Consider the following 20,643-nt stretch of genomic DNA (forward strand, 5'->3'; position numbering starts at 1 on the left):
GATCAAGATTCCTTGGGCCCATTGTGTGATGTATGCGGTCCAACTCAATATAGGTGTCTTTAGGTTGCTGGAGCAGTTGCTTGAAGATGGCGGTAACCGCTGCGGCCAAATCTTTAGATTCAATGGATTCTGGTATGCCCCTGATCCGGATATTGTCACGGCGGTTCCTGTTCTCAATGTCATCTTGCTGGTATATGAGCTGTTGTATAAGAACCGTATGGGAGTTAAGGGTCTCTTCGTGGGTTTGTAAAGCGTTACACAGACCATCAGCGGTATTTTCAATCTCTTCTATACGCACACAAATGTCTTGTTTAAGATCAGAAATTTCCTGTTTGTATGTACTTTCAATATGTTTCACATAAAGCTAAAAATCTGCTTTTGTAGGGAGAGATTTGATGTAGGTGTGCAGGGACCACATGTGGGACTGCAGATCCCAGCCATCCTTAGAGCAGAGAGATGCCGGGGAGGGGCTGCAGGATCTCTGTGTGCCCTGTGTGTGCCCTGTGTGTGCTGTGCCTGCAGAACTGGATCCCCAGGAGGAGAGAGAGCCCCGAGGGCTTACCTGCCCTTCTTCTGCACTGAGCCCTGTATTCACAGGGGACGAGGAGGGGAGAGCTGTCCGCACCATCTTGGAGGCCAGGGTGCCCGAGGCCTCGGCCGAGGATCGGGTCAGAAACCGGCTCCCCGTTGCTCTCCGGGGGGGTTCAGTGTTGATTCTTCCCCATGGGGATTATGGTAGAAAACCCTTGAGGGAGAGAGGGAGCCTGCAGTGGAGGTCCGGCCCGGGAGCTGTGCAGGGTTGTTGCTACCGCTCCATGCGCCAAGCCACACCCCCCAAAGTTAAATAATTAAAAAGTCGCAGTACAAATGACCTCAACGAATGTCTGTAAGTCTGTAAGATGTATAGGTAGAATTTTTTGTTCTTTCTTCAGAATCACTTAAGTAATACATTATTTTCAGTGACGCTGGTCCCTGTATGTCTAACTAAGTCTGTCGAAAAAACTCTTTTAAATTTAGAGTAGTTTTACAAGCTAGCGGTTAAGGGTCGACTTTAACATGACACAGGAAAAATCAAAATCATTCCTAATCCTACCTTCTATAGGTAATTAAGAAGGCAAATGACATCTAATGTGACATCATAATTAGGCGAGATAAGCTTTGCCCGTCTAAGTTTTTTTGGGGGGGATAAAAATTAGGAGATGCAAGACAGGAGACAAGAAAACAAGATGGACACAGTCACACCTGGAAGTGAACTAACTTAGAGCTAACATCACTGATACCATAGAATCCATATTGGCAACTCTCATTTTTCTGCAAGCAGTTTGCATCAGCCTTATATCTCCAGTTAAACCTTTTAGTCTGATATGGTTAATACCAGAGTTGATGTGAAATAATTTTAACTGCAATATAAATTATTTTCATATCAATTCTCTGGGGGGAGAATTCTATTAGTCTATAAGTAAATATTTAGCGTCCATACACATCTAGCCTTGCTATTGCAAAGTGAAGACACTAGCTAGGGCATTACAATCTGGATTGTTTTTATATTGTTTTAACTGGCTAATCCATGTGTGTTTACTTATGAAAGGTGTCTTGTGTAAAGTCTATTTTTTGATTAATAGGCTGAGAGTGCCGTTCTGATTATCATTAATAAAGTTCTGTACAATTTTTTTTTGCAGCTACTCTATGTGGGTTATTCAATACTTTCTTTTTAGCAGTTCGTTCTTTCCAGCTGCACTACTCTTTTTAGTTTAGTCCCTAAGGGTTAGCACCCACACCTTTAGATTTTTTAATTTTAAGGTGCATTATAGAGCTAATTATTAAGGGTACCTTGTGGTTTCATCCTTTATCCAAATATAGCTTCTAGGTTATTAATACCTGTCTTACACTTACACTTACACTTAAAGGGGTTTAATAGAATTGACACTAATTGTGTTTACTTGACACCTTTCCTGAGTGAATATTTAATTAACAATGGACATGGCTTACAAGATTGGTGAAGATCTTGATGAGGAAATTAAATCAGCTTTCAAAGTGAAACACATAAATCTGTAGTTAACTTCAAGAAAGAACTTAAAATTAAATTTAATAGCCATAGGAAATGAACCATTAAATATATGAATAGAAAATGGGACATTATATCCCTGGAATCCTATATCAAAAATGGAGTTATCCCACGGGGTCTAAGGGAAAAGGTTATACCAGCAGAACACCTTCACACATATAGATTCTTAGAGAAATGGAAAATACAATGCATAAAACACGGAATAGAAATTATGCGTCTAATAGTTGAGGAAGAAAAATTTCAACTCTCAGAGCTATTTGACCAAATAGAAGCTAGTGCTAAATCCATGGACCCCTTTAAGGATGTCCCTGTTTTCAATAAACATAATGTTCTTCTGGAGAGGGAGATTGTTCTACTAAACAACAGAAATATAGGAGAGATCTGGAAGATTGGAGCAAAAGTGAGATCTTTGACCTCACGTCAGCTAGAGGGAGAAGTAGATCTAGACGAAGAAGATATACCCCCACAAGGAAGGGCACACAATCATCTGACAGTGATGAAGACACTAATAACAAAAAAACTATCAGTTTTTTAGAAGAGGAAATATCAGACCTAGAATGGGGGGAAACACAAAAACAGAAAGTCAACCAAGGGGCTACACAAGCAAAAGACATGGGAGGAAAACAGAACACAGTAAAAACAAATACACTAGGTTGAATAAGGAGCCAAAGGTCCTAAATAAAGAAAAGTCTAATCTAAATGTAAAAATTCAAGCTAAGACTGATCTGGAAGTTATATATGTATTGAACTTCACATTAAAACCTAGACATGTTAAATTTTTACAAAAAGGACTCTCTTTTTCTCCAATGAATATAATGAATGAGTTTGAGGTATTCAAGGACCTAATTGTATTCCTGTGTAAAGTACTCCTTAGAACCTTACATAATGCACCCCCAGACCAAAAACAGATACAGGAAATGGAGACACAAGCACTACAAGATTTGGTTAGCCTAACTAAAGAAAATGAATCTGATGAGGATGATCACGATGAGATATCAACTCAAAAATGGAGAAGGAACACAGAATTAAAGAAAAAATCACAAAGAATGCTAAATCTTAGTGAGAATAGGTGGGTGAGCCTATTCTTGGAATTGGTGCGTTCTGATCTTAACCACTTCCCGACTGGCCGTTGTATATAAACGGCCGGACGGTGGCACTGCAGGGTCGGGTGGCTCCCCAGGAGCGCGCAGCACCGCGATCCGACGCCCGCTGTGTCCTCCGGACACAGTGAAACTCCGATCGTCGGACGGGACCTCTGTACGACGTCCCGATCATGTGATCACTGATTGGCCAATCAGTGATCACATGCAAAGTAGTAAGCAAGATGTCACTTGTGACATCATTGCTTACTACGTGTGAAATCTGTGAATAATCACAGAGGTCACATGGTACAAGGCTATTCACAACAGCCTTGTACCATGTGACAAGCTGTGACCAATCACAGCTCACTCAGTAGTTCTCAATGGCTGCAAGAATGCAGACAGAGAGAGAAATTATTGCTTGTACATCCTATATGGGTGTAAAAGCAATCAGTGTAAAAAAAAAAAATCATCACCCCCAAAAGTAGTACAGTGTCACCATGATGACACTGTACTGCTAGGGTGACAGTATGTAAAAAAAAAAAAAAATTAAATAAATAATAATATAAAAAAAAATAAAAATGTAAAAAAAATGTTTAAAAATTATAATTTTTGGTTATAAACTAAATTGGCTTATTTTTTTTTTTACTAAAAAGATAACGGAATAAATTTTAGCCAAGATGCATGATGAAATATTATTTATTTGCTAAATTTTATAACAAAAACACTTTTTTTCAAAATTTTTGGACATTTTCATTTACACAGCAAAAAAAATAAAAATCCCAGCAGTGAATAAATACCACCAAAATAAAGTTTTATCTGTCTCAAAAAAATGGTAAAAAAATTAATATGGGTACAGTGTTGCATGACCGAGCAATTGTCATTTAAAGTGTGATAGAGCTGAAAGCTGAAAATTGCCCTGGTCAGGAAGGGGGTAAAAGTGTCTGGACTGGAAGTGGTTAAACAGATTAATTTGGATAAAACAGGACTTGACAATCTATCTAAAGAGGAAAGAATTGCCCCTTAATGAACTAAAAAATGTCCCCCAATACCCCAATATAACTTTTAAAAGAAGCGACAAGGAAGGTAATGTTGTATTCATGAATAATGATGATTATGAGACTGAAGTTAAAACACAACTGAATGTACATCCCACATTTATTTGACACTAATGTTAATTTAGACTTCTACCGCATCTGATATGACCCGTATTGATGATCAAATAATTTTTGCAGTCACCCCTTCCCTCACTCCCTTCTACCCATGTGTTTCCCTCCCCCCCCCCCCCTTTTTTTCCTTTATTTTTTCTCTTCCCCTTTTCTTTCTCTTTCCTTCCTTCGCGCTTCTCTCCTTCCTCTTCTTTTTCTCCTCTCTTCTGCTTGTACAAGCTCCAGATAATTATCCCGCAGAGCATTAGGCATGATGTCAACATCTTATTTCCTTTCCCATTAGCGATTTCCATGACAATTTACTCCCATATACGCTCTCCGCCACCTCCACTATCTCAAACCTGTAGTTTGGACTTCTGCTTAGATATCGTACGCACCCTCCTTTCCTCCATAGCACCATACTTTGAGACATTAATGTAGAACGCCTGGTGCCTCCTTGCTCTAATTGTTTGACAAGCACACTGGAATATTGCAGGCACAACCTTGTCGTGGTTTTACTCATCCAATTTGTTCATTTCTGCATTGGATTTCATGCTCTTCTGTATGATATATGTTTTGCCATATGCCCTATGTTCAACCCGTTTGAAATTTTATTCTGTCTTGTATCAATCTGTGTGTTTTGTTTTTGGAAAAAAAAAAAACACAACTGAATGATACCAATACTTACATTAAATTTTTGAGTAATCCCTTTCAAAACATTGTTGACTCCTTAAACCGCAAATTATATTAGACCTTTGGGCCTTGATTCACTAAGATGTGAGTGTATTAGCAGAGACTGACCATTCAGGCAGACTCCAGTCAATCAATCAGTCGTCTGACCAGCGTCTAGCAAGCTCAATAACGAGCGTCTACTTTGCCATTAGTGAATGTGGTATCCTGTCTGGCACATTTTTAGGTGCAATACCGGATATATTCGCTAGATGGCGCACAAGCACAGGCTTTATTAACATTGGCGTTTTTCTGATAGCAAAAGAGAATTTTTAGAATGTAATAAAGAGTACAGCTGTATTAGAATTTTCTATTTTTTTTTTTTGCTGTTTCTCTAAAATGATCAGGAAAGTAATGCATTTACTAATGAATGTCATACATTCTATTTTCAAATGTTAAACATTTTCACACTTATATCTCAAATAATTTATATACTTCTAATTTCCCAATATAGTTATATATCTTCATTCTCTTTAATCACATAACTATTCTATGTTAAAGACAAGTGCAGCGCTATAAATGCATGTGATCAATAATGAACGCATGTAAAAACCAAAAAGTGCAAAGAATTGCAATAATGATGTAAACTGGTAAATCGTGCTAAAATAAGTTCATATAATCATTCCTGAATAATGGAATGTCCTTCGTGTGAGAGTACCAACTCAGAGAGTGCCTATGAATGGCACGTGTGGTCTCTCCGTGACGGACAGTAGTGCATGAACTCGTGAAAGGTAAACCACCCTTGGGACTGGTCTACACTCACCAGAACAAAAGTATTAATGTGCATGGGTTATACACATCGCACATCTGGGGGTGCAGCGGTATGCTGGCAGCTATGGGTTAGTCATCCAGCTCCATCCATCCATCCATCAGGGTGGGTGCCCAAATGGTCCTGGGGAGGAATTAGCTCAGCCACAGGAGCCAGAAAGGTGCTCAATAGTGTAGTACACTGTCACAGGGGTGGATGACCTTTCACGAGTTCATGCACTACTGTTCGTGGTTATATTTATCTTGTGTAATACCATTTTACTAGTCTATATCATTTGACCAGCGCTCGCTTTATCATTTTTAAACAATGTAACTATTCTACATTATAACTCAAACTGTGTTTCCCACAGTGGTTTAGTGGTTAGAGCTCAGAACTTACAGCACTTGGGTCATGGGTTCTAATCCCAGTCTTGGCAACATCCCAAAAAAATGGAGATCAATTTTCTGGGTTGTGGCAGGAATATTGATCAATCAATTATGAGTTTGCCTAATGACTAGAAAGTGGATGAATGTTACTTACGTACTGTTCTTCTGCCAATTAGGTCATGTGCAAGTTTCATGCCGTGTATATTTCATTGTAACTTTTTTTCTCTTTTAAATCTGTCTCCTTATACAACTTGACCCCCTCCCCCACCCCATCATCACCTGTCCCATATGCAAATCTATGGATCACCGCCCCACTCTTTAACTATCTATTTACTGATCAAGTGAATGTGTCTCATTTTCTATCAGCTACAGCTCAGATCTCACATTATTATACAATTGCTGATTGTATCTCACCACTAGTCTGATTGAATTCACAATTCCTGGTCAGTCCTGTTCCCTGACCTCTAATAACCTTTAGGGCCAGTTCACACTACATGTGTTTCAGTTGCTTTTTCAGCATCACAAACGCACAGAAAGAAGGTTATATGGTTGTCAATGTCATAGTTCACATCAGCGCTTGCATTTTCAATGCATTGCAGGTGCTGTAAACAAAGTTGACCACGCTGCATTGTTTCTGCACAGAACTGTACTGGAACACATTGAAACGTCCTTGAATGTACTAAAACGCACATGTCCCTAACTACATTGAATACAAAGAAATAGAAAAAAATAAGTGGAAGGGATAAAAAAATGCAATGTAAACATGTCCAAAACGCATCCAAAATGTACTGGAACACACTAAACATGCATGCCAAAAGGGCATGAAAAAAACCCATCAGGAACACATCTAGACTGTTTCTATAGTGTGAACCAGCCCTTAGGACTTGTTCACACCATTGGTGGTGCAGAAAAGCATGCAAGAACACACATTTTCCAGCACAGCAAAGAAATGCAATGCCCTATGTAGATGTGCGCAGATACCATGATGAAAACGTTGTTGCACCTACACACGTCTATTAAAAACAGCCCCATTCACAGCCACAAATACGCATGGCACCACACTACTGTGCGGTTAGGTGCGACACACTTGGAAAATAACATAAAAATAAGCCAACATGGCTAAAACATATCTTGAAAATATGGGGACTCTGCTATCCGGCGACAGTCCGTTCACGAACGAGAAGCAATTCTGCACCCTAAAACCAACATAGAGGAAAGGGATGGTCAAATTGCTGTGCTGCTTCCAAACCACCTCTGGCATGCCAGGGTCATTATGCAGGTCCTCGATGCCAGTTCTTGCCTGCGGCCACAAAATATCCACTGGCCACAAGTGAAGGTGAGTGGAGGACGTGAAGGTGGATTTCTACCAGCTTCAACCGCAAGCAGTACCACTCCTGAAAAATGAGAGCAAATAATCATTGACACGTCATCATGACAGTCAATTCTCAGTGCAGGCTATCTAGAGTGTCTTTCCTTTTTAACCATTTCAAGAGTTCAAGGAAACATTCTTGGAGCATCTACTGTGTTTGGAAAGGCCAAAGGTCCCCCCCTCCCCCAGGCACACTAATGCTTATGCAGGCCATAGACGGGGAGAAAAACAGCCGATTTTTCTTTTAAAAAATGAAAAATCGGTTGTTCAAGCGGCCGACGTTACCAGCAATGGTAAAAAAAAAAATCGGCCGATTTTCATCCCGTCTACAGTCGGCAAAAAGTGTCCCTGCAGAGAGCTCCGCTATTTCTTTGACAGTTCTTTGACATTTAAAGCGGTTGCAACAATGTATTTGTATCCATTTCGGATACAGATGTTTTTATTCGGAAACAAATAGATACAATGTTGCAACCGCTGTAAATGTCAAGGAACTGTCAAAGAAATAGCGGAGCTCTCTGCAGGGACACTTTTTGCCATACTGGAATTCCTCTCATTTTTCATCCTTCTTCTTCATCATCATCCTCTTCTTCTTCTTCATCATCATCATCCTCTTCTTCATCATCCTCTTCTTCTTCATCATCATCATCATCATCCTCTTCTTCTTCATCATCATCCTCTTCTTCTTCATCATCATCATCCTCTTCTTCATCATCCTCTTCTTCTTCATCATCATCATCATCCTCTTCTTCATCATCCTCTTCTTCTTCATCATCATCATCCTCTTCTTCTTCTTCATCATCATCCTTTTCTTCCTCTTCATCATCTTCTTCTTCATCATCATCCTCTTCTTCCTCTTCATCATCATCCTCTTCTTCATCATCTTCTTCTTCATCATCATCATCCTCTGCATCATCATCCTCTTCTTCATCATCATCATCCTCTTCTTTTTCTTCATCTGCATCATCCTCTTCTTCATCATCCTCATCTTCTTCTTCATCATCTTCATCATCATCATCATCCTCTTCTTCTTCTTCATCATCATCCTCTTCTTCCTCTTCATCATCTTCTTCTTCTTCATCATCATCCTCTTCTTCATCATCTTCATCATCATCATCCTCTTCTTCTTTTTGTCTTCCTCTTGCAGGTCACTGCTCATGTGCAGATTTTTTATCAGTAAAAAAATCGGCCGATTTGCCCATCATTGCCGCGAAAATCGGCCGATCGGCAAATTCGGCCGTTTTTTTCCAACATTACCGAAAAAAAAAATCTGCCAAAATACCGAAAAACGGCCGAACAAATAGCCCACTAACGATCCGAAAATCGGCCGATTTTGTTTTCGGCCGAAAAATCGGCCGATTTTCGACCCATCTATGGCCTGCATAAGATATGGTGTGGCCCTAGGGTCAATGTGTGTTTAGAATACTTCCAAAATGCACATACAAAAACACTACATCCAAATGCATGTTGCATTTCTATAGCATGTTAAACAGAAGAAAAATGCACTTACATAATGTTAACATGCGCAAGTAAAAATAGACAAAATCCACATCCTTTTATTCTGGCTTCACATACATGCATTGTGGTCTAACACCGCACTCCTGGGCAAATCACATGCAATTTGTGTGCGTTGCAATTAGAGACAAACATTTTGCACACCTCAAATTGCACCGCATCCGGGCCAAAAATGTGCAGGACCCTTTTTCAGGGTATGCACATGGGTGTGAATAGGCATGCCATCCAATTTGGCAAATCGCAATACGCTTTGTGTACCAATATTGGTGTGTTGGTAACTTCACCTAGAAAGCCGCAGCAGGTGGCATGAAGGGGTTGCGGTTGTGATGCGGTGCAGCGCTTGCACAGAAAACACTGCAAATTTCACATCGCATCTGTGTGACACCAGAATGTGCCAATATGTGGCTTGACAAAGCACAGTGGTCAGTGCAGATTATTTTCAATCCATGTTTTTTTACACTTTTCATTCACTGGTTTAACTCAGGTGATCATTAATCCCAATTATCTCCGGAGATCACATGCAGCCCCTCAACCATCTACACATATCTCTGGAAATCTATACAGATCTCCTTGAAAAAATGTCTCCTCTCTTCTTCGGAAAACAATTGTCCTCCACCTCATAAACAGGGGGACAGAGAAGACTTCTCCTTGATAACTAAAATCAGATGAATTATCTGTGCTTAATAAACATACACCAATACTGCAAATGCATTGTACTGTCCAAGGCATTGCACACTAACGCATTGCACACTAGAAATGTCAAATGCGTTAGTGTGTACAGTGCATGAGTGTAAAATGCTTTAGTGCACACTGCAGTGTACAACGCATTGCACGCTGTAATACACTGTACAATGTAATACCGTGTACACCCACACATTGTAGACTGTAATGCACTGTACACTGTCATGCAGGATGGAGCAACGCATTGCACACTGTGATACCGTGTACACCCACACATTGTAGACTGTGATGCACTGTACACTGTCATGCAGGCTGGAGCTATGCATTGCACACTGATACGCTGTCCACTGTCACGCAGAATCCAGCAACGCATTGCACACTGTTACAAGTATCCTCCTGCGCTCAATACAGGCAAAGTCCCTATCTCAACAGCTGCTGTCACTCTACCTGGATGTGATGGCCATGTGACCAGGAAGTAGTGTCAGCGAAGGACATGCTGTCTGTATGGAGAGGAGAAGGACTGGAATCTGAATGGTGAATGATGAGTGAAGGAGAGGACAGATACAGAGTCTCAGTGATTGCTGCTACTTTGCTACCACCTACAATTGTGGACATTTGTATCTAACGTGAAGTAATTATATATGAGTGGAGGAGAAGTGGAGACCCTGTGATCACCTGCTGAGCTACCGAGAGGAGGAGGAGAAAGTTTGGCCATAGAGGAGATCAGTAGCCTTTTGGCCCCTTGACGGTCAGTGTGGGGAGGTGAGCAGGCACTGCTGCCATTTGAGGATTTGTGTTTGAGCACTAGAAGTGAAGATCACTGTTCCATCACAAGCTACACTTGCATGGACTTTTTTTATTTATTTATATATATATGATATATGATTTATACATATATATATGTTCTGTATATGCACTTTTAAAAAAGTTTATTTGTATACACTTGTTCACATTTAATTATTGCACTTTTCATTTTAAACAGTGAAGGAGACTAAGGAACCCCTTGGAGTCATAAGATTATTTGTCACTGGTGTGTTTATTATCACTGATAAATTAGGAATTCAGTTTGGTTTGTTTAATTACTTTAAATATAATTTTTGGTTGTAAATGCTCCAGCATTTAATAAGGAACTATTAACACGTAGCACGTATATTCACTGATGGCACTTTAATATATATAGTTATATATGTTTATTTATTAAGCGCTTCACTATTTTTTGTACATATTCGGTGCATTGCACACTGTAATACCATGTACACCAACACATTGTAGAATGTAATGCATTATACGCAGTATACATGTCCAGATATTCAAAGATTAGCCATGAAGGCCTAGCTGGTTACCTATTTGGTGACCGCAGATAGCCGAATAACGCTACACTGCATCCAGGCAGCTCTGGGAGGGCGTCATATGACATCCTGGCAGAACGCGCTCTCCGTGATTGCTGTGTCCTAAGGACACAGCTGATCACGTGATGTGGTAAAGGCCAATCACAGCGGCTTTTTACCATGTGATCAGCCATGTCCAATGACACGCTGATCACCAGGAAATGCATTTGCCGGGTCTTGGCTGCACTTTCATCACGCTGTCAGAATGTGTGGAAAGTACTGCCGAGAACCGGCAGTTATCAAAGCAGGGGTCGGCCCCGATGATCAGTGCCCACCAGTGCCACCCAACAGTTCCGCCCACCTGTGGCCAGCAGTGCCACCCCCCAGCGCTGCCTCATCAACGCACATCAGTGTTGCTAAATTACCAGTTTACCAAATGTTATAATATAAACAGACTTTTATTCATTATGAGCTATTTTGTGGTTTATCGAGCAAAAAGTAAAACTCACAGCAGCAAGTCAATACCACCCAAAGAAAGCTCTATTTGTCTGAAAAAACTGATAAAAATTTAAGATGGGTACAATGTGGCATGACCGCACAATTGTCATTCAAAAGGTAACAGTGCAGAAAGATGAAAATTGGCCAGGACAGGAAGGGGGTATGAGTACCCAGTAGGCAAGTGGTTAATATCATTGACCCATCAATACCCAGGAGCTAATGTACAGATAAGTAGCATGTGCACCAAGTGAGATTCTGCTAGGCCCCACCCACAAAATTGCAATTACTTGTCCCTCACATGTTATAAACATATTTGCAATGGCCACAGTTACTTTACATATAAGGATCATCTCCTCAGTTGAGAACTGTGCTCTCGCCATGTCCAAATGCCAATAAAGTTATCAAAATTTTCAACCAACACAAAACCTCCAACCACTTGTCATCCACTTACACTCCCCACAACCACTTCCGGGTGTGCGCGCACGTGATGACGGACTTCCAGGATAGCCGTTCATGCGCCATGGGGACACCTGTTTGGTGCTTATTTGTTTGCAATCGCGCATTTCTATGCACGGCTATGATAGCTTTCGCAAATGTGTGTTTCTTATTGATTTGTTTTTTTAACCTTGGCTAATATTTGTTGCCAAAGGCCAAAAATCAACAAAGTGGGGACTATTTTATTACTGTAAATCGAATTGTAGAAAACCTGTAGCTGGCTGCACAGTGAATGTGACATTCATTAGTACATAACAATATCGTGGTGCAAGTGGGTTTTTTTTTTTTTTGGTTTTGAAAAAGCCAGTTTGCACCCACTTGCATATTCACGCTCTTACAAGCTACATTTGAGCAGATTATATAAGTATACAAAGTAACTATTAGGTTGTTCATATATTGAACATAAAATAAACACAAAAACATCGGTCAAACATTTATTGATCAAATATATCTTCATTTATTTGGTCAGCAGGAACAAGTAGGTACAGTCAATATCTTGGTGAGTCACAAAAATAGGATTCACGTGGCAAAAATAAAACACTCCTGCTCATAAGAGCTTACAATCTAAAGATACTTCTAATGAACTGTGTGTGCTCAGGTTATAGCAGGAAACAAAGGGGAAGATGAATCAAGTAACATTTTCGTGCACATAAGATTTACTTACACACTTAGTATGAAGATCCATTCACAAAAAAAAGTCTTCAGATCAAAATATCAAGAAAACAAAGCATGTGAAAAAAAACCCCTCCCACCTCTACAAACCCCCTACACATACATTTGTCAGCAGGTTTGTCAGAAAAATGCATTGGAGTCTAAATAAGCAAGCAAAATTAAAACAAGAGCAGATTTTAAACAAAACGATTGACATGTGTGAGGCTTTCAATGCAAAGAGAAAAAACACAATCATTGTGCAATAACACACAAACACACTTTACAAGGCCAAAAATATGCAAACATTTCCAGCCCACTTCCAAACACAGCCTGAGTGGTGTCTGGGGCAATTCAGCACAAAATCTCTTCTTCCCCCAAACCACACCATGCAAGGACTTAGTCACAAACCACCCGGCCTAGTAACAGGCCAAATTACTCACTACTGCACATCTTTATATAAGCTAGGTTGTATTTGGAGCACCAAACAAGGCCCCACACCCAATGAAGCCACACCCACCACTGACCTTAATTTGGTCAGTGAAAGTGTTTTCACCTGATGAATCCGCTTCCTACCTGCATTAACCCTTGGTATACAGGCCACACATATCAGAAAGATATATACAGTGAAATGTACGTGTGCAGCATACAACAGAACATTGAGCAGGGATGTAAAAGGGAACCCCAATTGGAACCTTTATTGCTACTATGGTCACAATTCCCTCCAGATTCTCGCATGAGTTAAGACAGTCACATGACCACATCTTGTATGCAATACTGAAAATGACAAATCGATTTGACTAGTATGGTGAATTTCCCATCAATTGGCAAAACACTCCAGAAATCAAACTTCACCAAACATTACACTCTGGGCAAAGCTGATTTACAAATCCTGCGACTTACAGTAAAATTGACCATTTCAATGCAATTTTCAAGACATCTGACACAGATCTCTATGCAAATTGCCACTAAAGTAGTACATGTACTACTATATACTACATACTATATACATATACTATATGTACTATAGAAATCAATGTTTGAAACACACCCATTTGGTCGCTCTAATAGCATACAATAGGGTGCGACTTTGCAGACTTTGCCTCTCTCTGTCAGCTCTTTGCTTGCCAAATCCTTCACAAAAGTGGATGGAGTGTAAACCATCATTATCAAATCTGTTAGTGCTCCAGGCTCTTATCCCATTGTATGACATTCCATTGTATGACATTCACATAAGGTGCAGCTTTGAAGGTGTTTCAACAGACAAGGCCTCATTCTAATTCACATTTTAGGGATCATTTAGACAGAAAGCAAAGATGTTGCCAGAACATCTATTTGAAGACAGCCACACACGGAGATCATGCTCCTTCCTCACCAGGGTTGGGATTCAAACCGACAACCCGAGAGTTGTGAGGCAGTAGTGCTAACCACTAATCCACGGAGCTACATTGCTAACCCAGCCTGTATTTCTGTGCTGTGAATCAATCTTAGGTCCCTGGGCAAGGTCAGTATAACTACCAGATATCTCCAATGTGACACAAATGTTGTGCTATGTTGCCAATTCAGATGTATGTTGGTTCTATGTATCCCAATACAAAGGATTGCAATACTAATACAGGCGTACCTCGGTTTACCAACGCCTCAGGGAACGTCATATTTGGGGTACAAATGCCAAACCATTTCAGTTAATTGGTCTGTTTACAAATGTTTGAATAATTTGGTATGGGCATGTGGCCTGGTATGGTTCAGGAGGGGGGGAGGCGCTCGCTTGTCCCCCCCCCCTTTCCTGACCTGCTGGGCTGCATGCTCAGATAAGTATCTGTTATGGATTTTGGGGGGTACCCCATGCTGTTTTTTATTTAATTTCAGCGTGGAGTTACCCCTTAACATCCATACGAGACCCGAAGGGCTTATTATGGATGAGAGGGGGGACCCCACGCCGGGTTTTTTACAAATTGTTTATAATTCCCTGCAATACTTTTACATCAACTGTCAGTGGGGAACTCCGCCGACAGCTGAAACATGAGCGCTGCATTGGTTTTCGCTACTAAAATGCTACATGAGTTGATAACATAACTCATGCGGGATTGTAGGAGCGACAGCCATGTGTTAATGTTTCAACTGTCAGCGGGGTTCCCCACTGACAGCTGAATGTACAAAAAAAAAAAGCGTGGGGTCCCCCCTCACATCCGTACCAAGCCCTTCGGATCTGGTATGGATATTAAGGGGGAACTCCACGCTGAAATAAAAAAAAAACAGCTTGGGGATCCCCCCAAAATCCATACCAGACCCTTATCCAAGCATGCAGCCCGGCAGGTCAGGAAAGGGGGGGGGGACGAGCGAGCGCCCCCCCCCTCCTGAACTATACCAGGCCACATGCCCTCAACATGGGGGGGTGCTTTGGGGAAGGGGGGCTCCCCCCCAAAGCACCTTGTCCCCATGTTAATGGGGACAAGGGCCTCTTCCGTTATTGGGATAATTGGTCGGCCATTTTTTGGGATTTTAGCATATTTTGTTTACCAGTAAAGTTGAAAATTTTTTGTTCCAAATTTACTGATAAAAAATGTGCCAAAATCCCAAAAAACAGCTGACCAATTAACCCACTAACGGCCCGAAAATCGTTTGATTTTTTTTTCGGCAGAAAAATCGGCCGATTTTAGACCCATCTATGGCCTGCTTTACATGGGTCTAAAATCGTCCGCAAAAAAAATCGGCTGATTTTCGGCCCGTTAGTGGGTTAATTGGTCAGCCATTTTTGGGGATTTTGCAACTTTTTTTAATTGGTAAATTTGGATAAAAATTGGCCGATTTTGCAGATCGGTCGATTTTAGCTGCAATGATCGGCAAATTGGCTGATCTTTTAACAGATAAAAAATCTGCACATGAACCATGACCTGCAAGAAAAAGAAGAATAAAAAAAAAGAATAAGAAAAAGAAAAATGCAGGCCATAGATGGGGCGAAAACTGACCGTTTTAAAAAAAAAAAAAAATTCGGTTGTTCAATGGGCCGACGTTACCACCAATGGTAAAAAAATTGTTCGATTTTCGCCCCGTCTACGGCCTGCAAATATAATAGCAAAGTAATTACTTCTGTCCCTGCAGAGAGCTGCGCTATTATATTTGACATTAAAAAGTATAAAGGTTGCAACATTGTATCTATTTGTATCCGAATAAAAACATCTATATCCGGAATGGATACAAATAGATACAATGTTGCAGTCTCTATACTTTTTAATGTCAAATATAATAGCGGAGCTCTCTGCAGGGACAGAAGGAATGTTTCAGCTGTCATCGGGGTTTCCCACTGACAGCTGAATTTCAAATTATTTCCGTGAATTAAATAAATAATAAAAAAAACAGCGTGGGTCCCCCCTCCCATCCATACCAAGCCCTTCAGGTCTGGTATGGATATTAAGGGGGAACTCCACACTGAAATAAAAAAAAAAAACAGCGTGGGTCCCCCTCAATATCCATACCAGACCCTTATCCGAGCATGCAGCCCGGCAGGTCAGGAAAGGGGGGGGGGGACGAGCGAGCGCCCCCCCCCTCCTGAACCATACCAGGCCACATGCCCTCAACATGGGGGGTGCTTTGGGGCAGGGGGGCTCCCCCCCAAAGCACCTTGTCCCCATGTTGATGAGGACAAGGGCCTCTTCCCCACAACCCTGGCCAGTGGTTGTGGGGGTCTGCGGGCGGGGGGCTTATCAGAATCTGGAAGCCCCCTTTAACAAGGGGGCCCCCAGATCCCAGCCCCCCCCCCTACGTGAACGAGTCTGCGGTACATGGTCCCGCAGACTTATTCACAAAAAAACTAAGTGTGGTGTAAAAAAAACACAGTACAGGGTCTTTGACAAGTCCTTTATTAAAACAATGTCCCCCGAAGTAGATCCAACGTCAATCACGGCGGCGGCGGCAGGGACCCGAAAAAAAAAAAAAAAAAAAAGGTTCCGCTCCCGTCGGAGGCTTCCAGCCTTGTGAAGAAGAGGCTAGCTGACAGTTCTTAAATAGGTATGGGGCGGGGCCAGCCGGGGACATCATCCCCGCCCCTTACCTATTTGAGAAATGTCACCCTGTCTCTCCACTGAGGCTAACTAGCTGAATGCAGGAGACAGCCTGACATTTCTTATATAGCTATGGGGCGGGGCCAGCCGGGAACAGCAAGCATGTGACATGGGGCGGGTCACTCGGATGATGTCCCCGGCTGGCCCCGCCCCCATACCTATATAAGAACTGTCAGCTAGCCTCTTCTTCACAAGGCTGGAAGCCTGGGACTGGAGCGGAACCTTTTTTTTTTTTTCTTTTTTCGGGTCCCTGCCACCGCCGCCGCCGCGATTGACGTTGGATCTACTTCGGGGGACATTGTTTTAATAAAGGACTTGTCAAAGACCCTGTACTGTGTTTTTTTTACACCACACTTTTTTTTTTGTGAAGGAGTCTGCGGGACCATGTACCGCAGACTCGTTCACGTAGGGGGGGGGGCCGGGATCTGGGGGCCCCCTTGTTAAAGGGGGCTTCCAGATTCTGATAAGCCCCCCGCCCGCAGACCCCCACAACCACCGGCCAGGGTTGTGGGGAAGAGGCCCTTGTCCTCATCAACATGGGGACAAGGTGCTTTGGGGGGGGGAGCCCCCCTGCCTCAAAGCACCCCCCCATGTTGAGTGCATGTGGCCTGGTATGGTTCAGGAGAGGGGGGGGCGCTCTCTCGTCCCCCCCCTTTCCTGACCTGCCGGGCTGCATGCTCGGATAAGGGTCTGGTATGGATATTGAGGGGGACCCACGCTGTTTTTTTTTTAAATTTCAGCGTGGAGTTCCCCCTTAATATCCATACCAGACCTGAAGGGCTTGGTAAGGATGAGAGGGGGGACCCACGCTGTTTTTTTTTTGTTTTTTTTTATTGTGGACCTTTATTTTTACATTCAGCTGTCAAAATAAATATTATCTAGACCTTTGAAATAAGTAAAATCATTACAGAAATAATTATAAAGGATAAGAAACAAAAATAGAATCACTAGAACTAAGGAAATCTAATTAGAATACATGAAGATATGCCGAGTGCTGTTTATTAAACACAGTAGACGCGAGCGAGTGTCGGCTGTCAGAGGAATCCACAGTAAGATTCACTATTAGTCAGTGGCTAAAAAGCAAACGCCCATGGCAGAGGTCTAAATGGTGTTCTGCACATGCTCAGTTGTATCTGCCAAAGACACTGCACGGGCTTCTAGATTTTTACTGTGTCGATTTCCTTGAAAAAAACCATTTTTAACACATTCTTAATTTTTTTGGAAATAGCAGATATTGTTTAAAGTGAAGTCCTGATATTTGGCAAAGCAAATTTCTAAGTGAACATGTCTCTACAGTGATTTTTCATGGTTTTAGACTTGCTTCTTAGCAAGTCTGTTTTGTGAGTCTGATTCTGGGCGTGTGTCTTTTTGTGAATTAGATTGGGCATCTGCTTATGGGCTCTGCTCAATAGTGAATTAGGTTGCAGGGTCAAAAATGACGGACGCCCATGAAAATTGGGCTTAAGCCCATAAATATGCGCCCACGCCCAATAGTGAATCAGGGCCAGAGTGTCAGTGGTGGACCTGCCAATTCTGGTGTTCAATGGGAAATGCCAATCAAGCTCTATGGTGTCGGGCAGTGAGCACAGGACCCACTAGAGGATGTCAGGCCCTCAGGCAACATTCACAAAGTCTGTTTCTGATTATTTATTCAGAGACATTCACACCAGTGGCCTGCTGGAGGTCATTTTGTAGGGCTCTGGCAGTGCTCATCCTGTTTCTCCTTGCACAAAGGAGCAAATACTGTACTTGCTGATGGGTTAAGGGCCTTCTACGGCCCTGTCCAGCTCTCCTAGAGTACCTGCCTGTCTCCTGGAATCTCCTCCATGCTCTTAGGATTGTGCTGGGAGACACAGCAAACCTTCTAGCAATGGCATGTATTGATGTGCCATCCTAGAGGAGTTGGACTGCCTGTGCAACCTCTGTAGGGTCCAGGTATCACCACATGCTACCAGTAGTGACACTGACAATAGTCAAATGCAAAATTAGTGAAAAACAGTCAGAAAAGATGAGTAGGGAAAAAAATGTCACTGGCCTCCACCTGTAACACCATTTCTGTTTTGGGGGTCATCTCATTGTTGCCCATCTAGTGCACCTGTTGTTAATTTCAATAACACCAGAGCAGCTGAAACTAATTAACAACCCCCTCCACTACTTAACTGACCAGATCAATATCCCAGGAGTTTAATTGACTTGATGCTATACTCTGATTAAAAAGCATTCCTTTAATTTTTTGGAGCAGTGTATATGCAGTAAATGAATATATACTGTATGTTTGATTTCTTTTTAATGAATATTTTTGTAGCTGATAAATTAATTTTTATATTTCCTTTAAATTTATAGTAGACCATATTTATTTGGATTTAAAATGACATCTATTTTTCAGTTACTTGGCCCTATTCAGTTCCCCTGTGCAGAGTGTTCACAAAGATCATTAGTGTTGGTTAGATAAGGCAGTAGCTCATGGGAACCTTGGGAATGCAAGTAAATTCAGAATGTACTATTCTTGATGTATATTAAATGGCAAAATGGTAATGATATTTTGAAAGTAGAATTAAAATAAAATTGGGATTTAACTTGTTCATAGTTAAATATTCTTTGAATCGTCCATGCACGGATACTGAAAGAAAACCAAGGAAGGTTTTCCATTGTATTTGCTGATAGCCTCGATACCTCAGGGGGGTGTGAAGAAGTATAATACAAGTAAAATAGAAAAGGAGATAAATTAATTCTATGGACACAGTATATACTTTTGTTTTCAACATCAGCATTGTAATAGCAATACAAACAATGGTTATTTTTGACATAATATAGTCTTTGTTGAAAAATTTCCTTTTATGTTGTGAGTGATGCCTGTCGGCTTGCCATCTCTTTCCACAACTTCCTGGATTCCCTGCAAGCTTCTCCTCTGCTGAGTACTTTCAAATTCTAATATAAATTGAATAATTACCGCGCTCTAATACTGCCGTACCATTAAAAAGTGAATAAAAAAATATATAACTCTTAATTAATATGTGATGTAAAAGTGTCAACTTATAAACTGCATCACCAAAAAATTCATCAAAATGTATTCCCACAATATATCATCATAAATAAAAGGTGTCAGATAAATAAAAATATTTTTTTTTTTTTTTTAATTTTTTGAAAAAATACAAATATAATAATGCTGCAATATAAATACCTAATTGAAAATAAATAAGTTCATAAAGTCCAGTGTGCAATTAGTGCAAAAATAATGATAGAAAGTTCAGCAAGAAAAATTGTGATGGTAATATACTCTCCTTTCAAGCTGCTTGTAATTATATAGCCGGAATGATAGGGCTTCTCTTCTAAGCCTGTGTAGGTGTCAGGATCACTCCTTCCTAGAACCTCTCCTCACTCCAATGCTCAGTGTATCCTCATATGATCCATATAGAAAAAAGAAATGAAAATCTGGTGCCTTATCCAAGGTGTATAAAAGCCAACTTTAATATACTCCCATATTGCACTCACATTTTTCAAATATTAAACAAGCCTGTTATACAAATAAATCGCAGACTGCGGTGAATATCAGCCTCGTAGGAGTGTTATCACTCCGTCAATACTCGTCGTGATAGTAGTCCAATGCGTGGTGACGTCACTGCCCCTTCCCAATGCGTTGCGCTACAGGGAAAAACGTAGCTTCGTCTGGGGGATGTAGTCTAATAACTACATATCCCATGGTACCTTACTGCCTACAAGCTGTGATTCCTGTACTGGCTCTACCTGCTGAAATGCCTCTTTTCAGGCCCCCGGAACTGCACTTGTCCCAAAGGATCATGGGAAATGTAGTTTCAGGAAATTACATTGGCAGGAAAGAGGAAGTTCCTGCAGGCACCCTGGACTTGTGATCAAAGCTGGAGATATGCTGTGAGATC

The sequence above is a fragment of the Staurois parvus genome, unplaced genomic scaffold, assembly GCF_062004578.1.
Source record: "Staurois parvus isolate SC_StPar_1 unplaced genomic scaffold, SC_StPar_1.0 ptg000152l, whole genome shotgun sequence".
NCBI classification, from domain to species: Eukaryota; Metazoa; Chordata; class Amphibia; order Anura; family Ranidae; genus Staurois; species Staurois parvus.